The following is a 13927-nucleotide window of genomic DNA, read 5'->3' as shown; positions in this document are numbered from 1 at the left end:
ATCTGATATTCAGAATATCTGATATGTGACCCCCAAAGGAGTCGAGACCCACAGCATGAGAACCACCATCCTAGATGGTGAGTTAAGGGAAGAGGTTCTGTGCCCTGCCTCTAGCCACCGAACCCCTGACCCCTAGCACTTGTAGGGACAATTCAGATTCAGACCATGACAAACTGACGTTTTCTTTCATTGGGCCCAGCTTCCCAGAATACCGGTGTCTTATTCCAAACTATAAAGCCAACCCATGCATACTGAGGGAGGGGTACTCATTATGAGCTGAGCAAAGTCTGTCTCCTGGTCCCCCTTTGGCCACCCATTCGCACCTCTTTTTCCCTGCCTTTCTCTGAGTGTGAGATCTCTTTGCTGGTGCCCCTTCCTGAGCCTGCTCCAGAACCCTGGGCGTTGAGCCAGACATGGCAAATGGAAGCATCTCGTCGGCAGAGCCATCAGTGGGGGACACAGTAGGCTGTACTTGCTGCAAGCTCCTGCTCCCTACAGGATGCCACTTTGTAAAAGAAGAGCTAGAGCAGCAGAGCCTCTCTGTTTACTTTGTTTCCTTTTAACCATGCAGAAGGAAAGAGAGATCAGGCTTCAACCACAGTCGCCTTGCCTCTCCAGCACTGTATCTCCTTGACAGACAGGACCAGGCTGGTGTTCTTGAGTGTGCAACCTAGACAGCTAGCTGTAGGGGGTCCTGTGCTTAGATGAGATTTGTGCACATCTAAGACACCTACTTCACCTCAGTTTCCTGAACTGTAAAATGAAATAAAAATGGTACCTACCTCAGGTTGTTGCATGGATTGCAGAACGTAATTTTAGTTTAATGAGAATGGCCCTATAGGCTCATATGTTTAAATACTTGGTTCTCCTTTGGTAGAACTGTTTGGGAAGGATTAGGAGGTGTGGCCTTTATGGAGGAGGTGTGGACTTGTTGGAGGAGGTGGACTTTGACGTTTCAAAGACTCATGCTATGCCCTAGTCTCCCTCCCTCCCTCCCTCCAACTTGTGGATCGAGATGTAAGCACTCAGTGGGTTCCAGCCACCATGCCTTTATTCTGCCATCATAGACTCTAATGCTCTGAAACTGTAAGCCCCAAATTAAATACTTTCTTTGTTAAGTTGCCTTATTCATGTTGTTTTATCACCATAATAGGAAAGTAATCAAGATAGCAGTCCAATAAGAGTTGCCATATCTGTATATATCAAATGGTATATATTAGTTATAATAAATCTTTTTTCCCTCTCTGGTCAAAATTAGTCTGTGCGTTCATTGTAGTAACTCAAAGTCCAACTAAGTGCAGCTCAATTGATGTGAAATGAACAAGGGGCCACCACATTCTGAGGGCCACCGTGATAGGAAGGGTGGGGTACTGCTGATGTGGAGGACAGCCTAGATCCTGCACATGGAAGGAGAGGTGTCGGTCCACTTCTTCCCACCTTGTGCCATGAGTTTGCTAAGGTCATCTCATTGTGATCTGAATGAGATGGCCCCTAGGCATGGCATTTGAATGCTTGGTAGTCAGTTCATGGTTGCTTTGGGTAGGTTTAAAAAATTTGACCTTGTTGAAGAAGTATGCCCTTCAGCTGTGGGTGGTTTAAGGCTTCAAAGCTCTGTACCATTCTAATTTCTTGATTCTCTTTCGTGCCTGTAGTTCAAGAAGTGAGCCCTCAGCCCTCAAACTCTCAGCTTCTAGTTCTAGCTACCATGTATGCCACCTGCCACCAAACTGCCCCCCCCCCCCACTGTGGCTCCTAACCCTCTGGAACCACAAGCCCAAGAAATATCCCCTTCTAAGTGGCCTTGGTCATGGTGCTTTGTTATAAAAGAACAGTCACTAAGAGATTTGGTGACCCTGAAAATAAACAGGGACTGTTCCTCATTAAGGAGTCACCTGGTACCCTGGTGCGGTTACAGGTGTTGGAGATATAAAAGCCTGTGGCTCTCTTTGAACTTGTCTGCAGAGTGAAGAAGGGAGGATAAACCACAAAAATGTTCCTAGTACTTTCAGAGAGCACTGGAGAAAAAAGAGTGGCCAGTGTTATGAGTGCAGGTGAGCAGAGAGCTTAGTCTCCTGTAAGGTTTCCCCGGGGTCTTAGGCTAGCTGACAGTGGTGGATACATGTACAGCTTTTTGCTTTGTCTTGATGGAGTGAGGCTGGCTGTTTTTCACCTTTGCCGCACTCTGAGTCTCTCTCCCTTCCCCACCCTGCTCATCCTGATATCTGAGAAACACAGGGTCATGAATAGTAATGGGCCAGAATGTCCATCCAGGATTGTTAGCATTTGAACGGGCCTGGAAGGGTCCATAGAAGCAGCTGGAGCAACATGACAACTCTCAGGCTGCATACATGGTGGGCAGAGAGCTGGCTCACAATGAAAACTAGGGCAGAAACTGTTTGTTCCTGGGTCTGCTCTGCACTAAATGCTTTGTTGGGTTTGGAATTTGATTAGGGAAGCAGCGCTAAGACTGGCTTACAGGACCCATGTTGTATCCTGGGATCCGACTTCAATTGGACCATCGGCGATAGACTAGAACGAGCCCTCAGATCTATTTCCAGTGTAGAGTAGAAGACATGTAGTTTAGCTGCCCCACAGTGTGAATTACATTCCTTGTCCCAGAGAGCTCTGTTCTTCAGACCACTGATCAGAAAGAACTGCCTGTCACCCACTGCTGAGTGCTGAACCCGGAGCAGACGTCCAGGCCCCGCACTCGACAGCTTGAAACTTATCTCTACCCCTCAATGCCTATGTGAGCCTGTATTCCTTCATTTTGACTTCTTTGTACTCAAATGTCTGGGGAGAATATGTGGACACTAGTAGCTTTGATACTGGTGAATCTGGCTCATTAGGTACATTTTATTTCATTTTATGCACTATTATGTACAGTCTTTGAGAGACAGCAGTATGTAAAGAATTATGGTAGAGTCGGCGAAATCATCAACTGTGTATTTTGTGTGTTCTTAGTGCTTAAACTATGACAAGGTAAAGAAGCCACCCATTGTGACAGCTTGGAGACAGCTGACTGGCTCTTTGTGCTTGCTAGACCAGTGTCTTCTGTTCTCCCTACAGACACAATTGATCTGTTATGTAGACAAGAGCCATGGGGGCAGGGTGGGGGTGCGGTGGGAGCAGGGAGCCACCTGCATTGCCTAGAACCTGTGGTTAGAAAAGTAAAGAGGACAGAAGCCATAAAAGCAGAACCGGCTGGGAGGAATTGGTCAAACTGCATGCACACTTCCCATCTCAGACTCCATTACAGCTGTCCCCAGCACTAACCAGCAGCCAGACTTTGACCGCCAAGGCCAACCCAAGCTCTATCTTGTTTTGACAAATGTAATTGTTTAAGGGGAGATAAAGGACCTGTTCGCTTCCTTGTATAAAGCCAGCCTGGTGCTTCTTTAATAGACTAAGGTGATCCTGAAGGGGGGCTGTGTACTTTTGTGCATGGTTAGCTCCTTGGGGACTCAGACACTCTCAAGATCCCATGTGCGGAGCCTGAGGGACCTAATGGGGCAAGCTTTGTTCCTGGTAGACACAGGTGGAGTTTTGGGAGCTGGAGTAAACTGAAAATTGGAGGCCCTTATTCAAAAATATTAGGGATGGTGAGATAGCAGTGTGGCACATTAAATCGAACACTTGGCCTCTATCCCTCGACAGTATAGGGCTTACTCCTGTAGCACCAGCTGGCCAGAGCTCACTGTTGCCTATGATTGGCTGAATCAGGATATGTTAAGAAAGGGGACATTTAAAGCTGTATCTTGAAAAACAGGGTTGTTTGTTTGTTTGTTTGTGAAGGAATGGCTTGGGCAAGACTCAACTTTGAAATAAACAAGTAGGTAATAGCTCCTGGTGTCAGGAAAACCAGGTTTCCTGGGACAGAGGCTGCTGTGTAACACTCAGGCTAAAAAGACAGGTAGAGGGCAGCTCCTGTGCTTTGGAAGGCAAATCTGACAGGGGTACAGAGGTCAAGCTGGCTGCCCACTCTGGTGAGGAGACTGTTTAAAAGGCTCTTCTGTGTTTGGTGACATCTGCTCACAGAAGGGTTTTGATAGCTCTACCCTGAAATGGCTCCTCACAAAATACTTGAGATGACCAATACAGTCCATAGGCAGCTATTGGTGTGTCCTGAACTGACGTCCTAGGTCCAGCAAACTAAACCGAAGTTCATACTGAAGTCCTGCACGGCTGAGCCAGAGCTGCTTTATCTGACCTTCCAAGAAGACAAAAGCAAACTCAATAAAGGGGATTCAGCCAGCCTGATAAGGGAGTCTCCACCTATCTAACAAATTCTAACACAGGAAGTGACCTTAAAATGACCAATCAACCTTTTGTTCTGTTTCCCCCTTCCTCTGCCCTTTTCTGTCTTTAAACTCACCCCCCCACACACACACACACAAATACACACACCTCAGCTTGTCAGAATATTCAGTTTATATTTATAAAATGAGAAGTTGCCTAGGATTGCAAATAAACACCAGGAAAGACGTTCAGGTCACATTGGTTGTAATCTTCTCTTTTGACAGCATCTGCTGACCACGAAGGGACTTGAAAGATGTGGCAGCCGATTCCCGATTCCCGAGTCCTCCTGAACACCCCAGGAGAGGCTCTGTCGTCCCCTGTTGATGTGCCCTGTCTTCCTGGCAGAGGGCCCTCCTCCTCCCACCAGCCTCTGCTTAGCATTGAGAACCAGATCTCTTTCTGGCTTTCAAAGCCAGGATTAGTTTGTGTGGTGAGAGAACATAGAGCTTTTCAGAGTCTTTGGGGTTGGGGGATGGGGTGCGGGGGGAGGGGAGGAGGGGAGGGCACACTGCAGGGCTACCAACTGGCAGCAGCTATGCTAGGGCTAGCAGCAGGTATCACATGAAACCTCAGCTGTCTCACTGGGTCTGACCTTAGAAGCGAAGGGCAATCACTGGAGGGGGTTTAGACCAGAGAGGTTTTAGAATTTCGCCAGTGCTCTTCCACCCCGGATTCTTTGTTCCTTTCCCTCGCACACATGCGCATCACATCGATAGGATCCCTAACAACAGCTGTGTTGATATTGAAGTTCCCATGCGGTTGTTTTTGTGCTCGGTGAGGCGAACTCATTTTCAGTTTCTTAACCGGGGTTAGTCAGTTGTCACTAAGTGTGTAGGCTGTCTTTTCCCCTCTGATCTGCAATGTGAACAACGGCACTACCTGTGTGGGTGTGCTGTTGGCTTCTTTAGTGTATTTTTTAAAACTTTTTTTAATTAGGTATTTTCTTCATTTACATTTCAAATGCTATCCCAAAAGTCCCCCATACCCACTACTCTACCCACCCACTCCCACTTCTTGGCCCTGGCATTCCCCTGTACTGAGGCATATAAAGTTTGCAAGACCAAGGGGCCTCTCTTCCCAATGATGGCCGACTAGGCCATCTTTTGATACCTATGCAGCTAGAGACATGAGCTCCGGGGGTACTGGTTAGTTCATATTGCTGTTCCACCTACAGGGTTGCAGACCCCTTTAGCTCCTTGGGTACTTTCTCTAGCTCCTCCATTGGGGGCCCTGTGTTCCATCCAATAGCTGACTGTGAGCATCCACTTCTGTGTTTGCTAGGCCCTGGCATAGTCTCACAAGAGACAGCTATATCTGGGTCCTTTCAGCAAAATCTTGCTTGTGTATGCAATGGTGTCAGTGTTTGGAGGCTGATTATGGGATGGATGGATCCCCGGGTATGGCAGTCTCTAGATGGTCCATCCTTTTGTCTCAGCTCCAAACTTTGTCTCTGTAACTCCTTCCATGGGTGTTTTGTTCCCAATTCTAAGAAGGGGCAAAGTGTCCACACGTTGGTCTTCGTTCTTCTTGAGTTTCATGTGTTTTGCAAGTTGTATCTTGGGTATCCTAAGTTTCTCTTTAGGGTGTTTTTACTATGTGCCAATGTCCTGTTGTTGTCGTTACTGTTATTCATATGTCTTTTTATCTATTGTAACGAGTACATTTCAGTGGTTTAACAAATGACATTTTTTATTAACGTTGGGGAGGGCTGTGTTTAACACACTCACTCAGGAATCCTGGCTGTCCCCATTAGTGACTTCAGTATTCTAAAGGTCTTTAGTGATCATCAGCATCTGGTGACATATTGGAGGAAAATACTTACTTTGGTGGCATCCAAGCACTTGGTGTTGTTCAAACATAAACAATGCATTAAGAAATGCAGTGTAATTGGATGCCCAGAGAAAAAGGGAAACGAGCCTCGTCAATACATAGCTCTCCTGGTCTCACAAAAGGACCTAAATACAGTAAGGTGTGTCAGAGCTGACCACGATGCTCATCTTACAATTTCCCCCAGTCTTACACCTCTTTTTCTATTTTCTCTCTCATTTATTTTAATGTTTTTAGAGAGCCCATTAGATTTTGTGGTAGGAAGCCTTCAAAATAGCCCTCCAGTGATTCCTATCAACAATGTTCATTACCCTAAGTGTCTCAAGCACAGGCTATCTGTAACTCCACAGCCCTCCTACAGAACAGAAGATGACCAAATTCAGACCATACAGAAGCAGACTTTAACCCCAGCACTCAGAAGACAGAGACAGGCAAGCAGATCTCTGTGACTTCAGGGATATATATACATATATGTTATATATATACATATATGATATATATATGTTATATATGTGTATGTTATATACCTATTTTTTCATATATATTTTTGCATGTGCATATATCTAGGAGTCAAAGATATAAAAGTCCATGGGGTTGGGTGGAGAGCTTGATGCCTTAACCAAGATGTCTCTGCTTAATCCTTCACCTCTCCTCTTCTCTCCTCTCCTTTCCTTCCCTCCCCTCTCCTCCTCTTCTCTCCCCTCCCCTCCCCATACACCCCAGCCCTGTAAGTCTTATGTTTCAGCCTCCAAGGTACTGGAATCACAGCTGTGGATCACTGTGGCGTGCCCTCTCATCTTGAATACTTTTCAAAGGGCACACTTTCCACCTTACAGATTAGGGTAAAAGTTCTGTATACACCCCTGACAAAGATCTCATCATATTTTAAGGCTTTGGCTTTTAAACTTAGGTGTATAATTCACTCTGAGCTAATAACATTTATGTGGTTTGAGGTAAAGAGTGGGGTTCGGCATTTTGCTGTATGGATCACTGTGCCACGTTTACTGAAAAGGACCGCCTTTCACCCAGCGATTTTGAGAACTGAGCACAGAGCTATGAGGTTTATTGCTAGACTCTAGTTTCTGCCGCTGATCTGTTGACTCAAAAGCACAATTTTATTGAACATTTATGGATAATGTAAAGATATCCTGATAAAGTCAAGGACCTAAGCCTGGGGATTTCTTTAAGGAAAACTGTTGAGTTGAAATTTCAATTTCCTTAGTGGATATAGGCTTATTCACATTTTCTTTGAGTTAGTTTTGGCAGTATGTTTCTTTTAAATGTTGTTGATTTCATCTGAGTTCTTAAACCTATTAGTACAAATGTCATAGCATTCCCTCACCATTCTGCATTTGTTTGTTTGTTTGGAGATGGAGTCTCTCTATGTAGCCCTGGCTGTCCTGGAACTTTATATGTAGATCAGACTGGCCCCGAACACCCAGAGATCTGCCTGCCTCTGTGTCTTGAGGGCTGGATTTAAAGGCGTATGCCATCATACTTGGCCTGCCTTCCAATTTTTAGCCTTGCTTGCTCCTCTTTTCCGACTCTTTTTATGTCTATTTTGCAAAATGGGAAAGTTCTTGAAGATCCAAGAATTTGCTCTGTTTTGTCTACTCTCTTGTTAGCTTACCAATGGAATTTCAATGAAACTTTCCTTTTCTATTTCTAAAGAAGCTGTAGGTACTTTTGTTATCACATGGCCCTATTCTTTTTAAACAAATGATTTATTGCTTTATTTATTATTTTATTTTTTGAAACAAGATCTTACTATGTCTTGCTATCAAAAAGATTTATATTAAATGTGTGTATGTGTGTGTGCATGTGTGTGTGCATGTGTGTGTGTGAGTGTGTGTATATGTGTGTGTGCATGTGTGTGTGTGCATGTGTGTGTGTGTCTTTCATCCCTCTGAATGTGCACATTTGGAATTTCAGTATTTTAGGGGACCTTGGGTTAGGTAGGCTCTTTTGTTTTCCGGGGTGATCTAGAGTTCCCCTTCCATTGAAAGGAGAGCTTGTTTGGGATCCCTGTTTGTTTAGGGGTTTTAGTTCCAGCTCCTTGCTTCCCGTGAACCCTTGAATACCTCTCCTGCCTTTGTACACACGACTTTAATCCCAGCACTTAGGAGGCAGGGAATTCCTCTGGGAATTTGAGGTCTACAATGAAAGTTCCAGGGCTAGCCAGAGCTACATGGTAAGACCCTGTCTCAAAAACAAACAAACAAACAAAAAACAAAACATAAAACAAAACCCCCAAACATCCAGTGTCTACTCTTTGCCAGCCCTGGAGTGAAAAGGAGAATTCTGTTTAGATTGACCTATATGATGTGAAATTGAATAAAAAATATAATTATGGCAATTTTCAGATCATCTAAATGTTTTGTTGCCATGATACTCTTTTGACTTTCAACCTCAGAAACAAAATAAACATCTGGGAAGTTGAGTCAGAAAATGTAATTTTCCCCAATTTTCAGATCATCTAAATATTCTGTTGCCATGATAATCTAAGCTTCCTTTTTCAGAAACAAAATAAATGTCTGGCAGTTGATTTAAACCATCCACTTTGACTACATCAAAACAGAGCATTGGCTTAGACAGTACAAGGTGCCCCCTTTCACTTGGTACTAAGATTGGCTCAGGGTAGCATACCGATCTATACTTAATGATTCGCATACCCTCGGGGCTTGCTTTGTTTTATATTTTTAAAAACGAGATTCATTTCAGGGCTGTACACTTTATGGGCATTTAGAGAGCAATGTTTTGTTTTGGTTTGGTTTGGTTTTGGTTTTTGGTTTTTCGAGACAGGGTTTCTCTGTATAGCCCTGGCTGTCCTGGAACTCACTTTGTAGACCAGGCTGGCCTCGAACTCAAAAATCTGCCCGCCTCTGCCTCCAAAGTGCTGGGATTAAAGGTGTGCGCCCCCACACCTGGCTGAGAGCAATGTTAAGTAAGACTTTTCCATCATTTCTTTCCATTGAAAATTGCAAAGCCAACATTATGCTCACAGATATGCTTAAACACATGTGGTTTCTGCTGCAGTTTCCAAAAGCCCTGCAGAGGCTGAGCCATTGTTAGTTACCTGCTGAGGGTGAGGGGCTCAGGACCCCACAGCCTGAGCAGAAGTGGAGGGAGAGAAAGGAAAGGTGATAGCTTCACCATGTGGAGCAGAGAAAAAAGCCAAAGGAAAGACATGTCCATTTTTTCTCTTTTTAATGTCTCTCCATTTAAAAACAGTTTCAGCTTAGTTTTAGTCAGCTGTTCTTTCAATGGTTTATTTGTCTTGTCAAGAATCAGTTGAAAATAGCCGGGCAAAAGTGGCGCACGCCTTTAATCCCAGCACTTGAGAGGCAGAGGCGGGCAGATTTCTGAGTTCGAGGCCAGCCTGGTCTACAGAGTGAGTTCCAGGACAGTCAGGGCTACACAGAGAAACCCTGTCTAGGAAAAAAAAAAAAAAATCAGTTGAAAAAAATAAACATGACTGTATCCATTGTTGGGATATTGAATTCAAATAAAATATTCATATACAACCTGCAACTCATAGCCCCCACCAGAGGCATGGCTGTTAGTGTGACTGGAATTCACCAATCTTATCTCAATAGCAGGCCTGCAGTCAGGAGCAACTTGGTGTGTGTGTGTGTGTGTGTGTGTGTGTGTGTGAAGCCGTGATACCGAGTCCTTTTCTTACACATCTGGGAATGGTCCAACCCTAACACAGAGCCTGAAAAGGGAGGACACTCAGTGTAGCTCTGCTGAAGGACTGGAGAGATGTGCCTGTGAACACGGGACAAGAAAAGGTGAGGATCTGCAGTGCCTCCCAGGGCAGGCAGGTCATGGGCGTGTGATGAAGAGATACTTGAAGCAGGAAAGCAGGATGGCTGTGAGCTTTATTTTTACCTCCTCTTAGTGTCATTGTTCTACAGTTTCTAGCTTTCTACTGGAGCGTTGTGTCTTTCCTCCCTGTGGTGGTATACTATGCACCCCAAAGGAAGGCGGGTAGGCAGCACCCCAAGTACAGTCTGTTTCTCAGAGTTAACAAAGGAGGCTCCCAAGGTAAGGGAGGACATGAGGGAGAAAAGAAGCAACTAGGAGATTGGGTATAAGACCAAGTGAGGGATGTTGGAACCCTAGGGAGGATGGTAGGGGTGGGGCAGGGGCAGGGATGGAGCCAAGTCAGTGATGACAGCTTAGGGGATTGTTTGGATGTGGGGAATGAGACAGAGTGAGGAGACAGAATGAAGGCCTGCTTCCTGGCTGGGGTAACTGGGTAGCATGCACAGCAGTTACCCAACATGGAAAAGGCCGGAAATGGAAAAATACTGAGCAGGAGATGCCTTTGGATGGAGTCACAACACCTCATTCACTTGACTCATAGTTAAATCTCACAGACTTCCTGCGGAGCCTACAGATTCCTTTGGCAGGAAACAAACCAACAAAAAAAAAATGTGTTTTTTTTTGCTGTTATTTATAAATGAAATTGCCAAGCATTTGGCTTTTTAGAAGGTAGGTCCTGCTCTTGGCTCTTTCTTGCTCTAGGGTACCCACCTGTGAGCTATTGGTGGGTGCAGAAGTACTCTCGAGCCAGCACCTCTATTCCTAGACTCTTTCCAAGCCTGGGGTTCAACACACGGTAGCAGAGCGGGAGCTCACCACTGAGCATGCAGGTACATGCAGGTATATGTAAGAGCTTGTAAAAGCAACATTGGTCTTCCTCAGTCACTGACTATCAGTTTTGACGCAGGGTCTGTCACTCTAAACCTGGAGGTCACCAATAAGTCACCCAGTCCAGTTTGTGCTGTCCATGGACTCGTGGACATGGGGCCATCCAGTGGGAGTGTGGTCAACCTCTAAGTGCTGTAACCTTGAGCAAAAATAACTTTCTCTTTCCCAGAAATTATCAACTGTTAATAGCTCTTCAGCCATGGGTGGGGAGGGGGCTCTTTGGATCAAACTCTGGTCCCTTAATCTATTGAGCCATCTCCAAAGCCCTGCCAATAGTCAGTTTTATATGTCAACTTGGCTTGCAGGCTGATATATGGTCAAATGATAGTCTAGACCAGTGGGTTTCAACCTTCCTAATGTTGTGACCCTTTAATGGAGTTCCTCATGTCGTGGTAACCCCCAACCACAAAATTATTTGTGTTGCTACTTCATAATACTGTAATGTTGCTAATGCTATACATTGTAATGTAAATATCTGTGTTTTCTGACTGTCTTAGGGGACCCCTAGGAAAGGGTTGTTTGATTTCTTGCTCCCACAGGGGGTCATGACCCATAGACTGAGAACTATTAGTCTAGATGCTGCTGTGAAACTCTTTCTCTTAGTGCTGTCAACATTTACATTTGTAGACTTTGAGTATACTCCGATCTCCGTGGTGTGGACTGGCCTTCTAATCAGCTGACAACTTTGATAGAAAAAGACGGAATGTACCCTAAGGAGAGGGAGCTGTGCCAGCAGGGAATGGGGTGACCTTATCCTTCACTCTTCCCTACTTCTCTAGCCTGCAGTGTGTGTGTGTGTGTGTGTGTGTGTGTGTGTGTGTGTGATGTTGGTATGTGTATGTATATTAATGTGTGGTGTTCATGTATGTGTGAGTAAAGGTATGTATGTGTGTGCATGTGAGTGTGTGTGTATATGTATGTGGTGTGTATGTGTGGTGAGTGTGTGGTTTGTGTACATTTGAGTGTGTATGTGGTATATGTGTGCATGTGGCTTGTGTGTGATATGTATGTATATGAGTGTGTGATATAAGTATGAGTAAGTGTGTGTATGGTGTGAGTGTATGTGTGTTTGTGCATATGTGCTTTGTCCCCACTGGACCTTCAAATGCACAGAGAAGTGCACAGACTCTCCTTAGTAATTTCAACAGATTAAGAGGTAGCAGTGTGTGATTCTGAGAGCATTTTTGGAGAGTGTCTGAATCAGTTTGTCCATGACATAAATAACTCTTGTCTATTTGACATGATGTCATGCATGGATTTTAAGTTAGCCTACTCTGAGAAGGGTCTTCTGAATATTAACAGGACCTTCTGACAGAGGTGCAGGACACTTGCCCCTGTCTAGCCACTCACAGACCAAGGGTGAAAGGTTCACAAGGGTGACTTGCAACCCAGCCATAAATAATGGAGGTTAGTGGAAATCTCCCCACATTTGGCATCGGGCTTCCCCTTCTTTTTTTTTTTTTCATAGCAGCCTTATTTATAATAACCAGAAGCTGAAAAGAACCAGATGTCCTTCAATAGAGGAATGGATACAGAAAATGTGGTACATTTACACAATGGAGTACTACTCAGCTATTAAAAATAATGAATTAATGAAATTCTTAGCCAAATGGATGGGACTAGAAAATATCATCTGTTTTGTGATGTAACCCAATTACAGAAGAACACACATAGTTGCACTCACTGATAAGTGGATATTAACTCCAAAGCTCAAGATACCCGGGATGATTATTTTTTAAAAAAAGATTTAAAAATCGGGCTTCCCCTTCTAATGCCCAGTGGTGTTGCAAGTTGTTAAACTTTGGTGTATCCTCAGGAGTTCAGAGAGGATCAGGTATTCCAGCTGTGGAAAACACGAGTTACACTGACCCCCAAATGCTGTCACTGTGTCAGCCAGCTAGCTCTTCTTAATCTTCATTTCCAGTAGCTATTTTGTGACTTTTAACATCTGTATCAGTACATCTTCTCTAGATGTGAGCAACTGAAAGAAACTTGAATTAGCTTAAACAGTAAAGGGAAAGTCACATAAGAACCCAAGAGTTTCACAGAACCCACGGGTGAGAAGCTATAACTGGGTCTCCGGAGGGAAGTAGGAAGTGTCCAGGACTCCCTGCTTCATGTTTTGATTTCCCTCTATAGTGTTTTATAATGATTAATAAAAACAGGTGACATCAACTGAGTGCTTAGCATATCCCACAAGAACTTTTGGAAAAAGGTGTTTTTCAAATCACCTCTACTGTACTCATGAGGAGTCTGTGACACAGAGAGGTAGAAGTGCCCCGCTGTCCCCACTTCGGAAGTGGAAAACAGGAATTTGTGGCTCAGCAAATTGGTTCTGGAGCAGGTCCCCCTGAGTTCTGTATCTTGGGGTGGATCCAGATTAGGGTAGCATCCCAGAGCTTTCCCTTTGCAGCCCCAGCTGTGGGCGTTTGAATACTGGGGGGCAGGGGAGGCAGGGAGAAGCTGAGGATCACATCTGGACAGCTGAAACTGAGGAGAATGTGCCGAAGCTCTGACATCTGCTTCTGTGGAAAATTTCCAATTGGCAAAACTATGTTCCCTTTACCATTTGAATCTACCCATTCGGCCTGCACGGCTGGCTGTCTTTGAGGCATTTAAGGACTGAATACTGGGCTGCTGGAGTTCTCCAATCCCACGTCTCCCTCAGTGCCTCTAACACCCTACTTGTTTTTACAATCTCCATACACTGTGAGAGACGCCCTTGACATGCATGATTCTCCAGTTATATACAGCAGCACAGAGGCTCATGTCTCTACCAATACCACCTATTCTGCAATGTTTCCTGTTGTCTACAAATAAAATTCCCATCTGTCTGTCTGTTTATATGTCTGTGTGTGTTACTTAAAACACACACAACATCCTAATTACAAAGTTTAGCGAGCATGAAAGCAAAGCAATCCATGACGACCTGTCGTGTAGATGCTCGGGCCCAGCTGACTCTCACACAAGGAAACAGATGTTTGCACCTGCTTATCACAAATGTTTATGTTTACAAGAAGTAGGAAGACCAGAAACTTCTTTGTGAAGAAAGTGTGGAGAATGAAAAAGTGGAGGTACAAGGATA

Source organism: Mus caroli, chromosome 17 (assembly GCF_900094665.2).
Source record: "Mus caroli chromosome 17, CAROLI_EIJ_v1.1, whole genome shotgun sequence".
Classification (NCBI taxonomy): domain Eukaryota; kingdom Metazoa; phylum Chordata; class Mammalia; order Rodentia; family Muridae; genus Mus; species Mus caroli.
Note: the sequence above shows the minus strand (reverse complement) of the source record.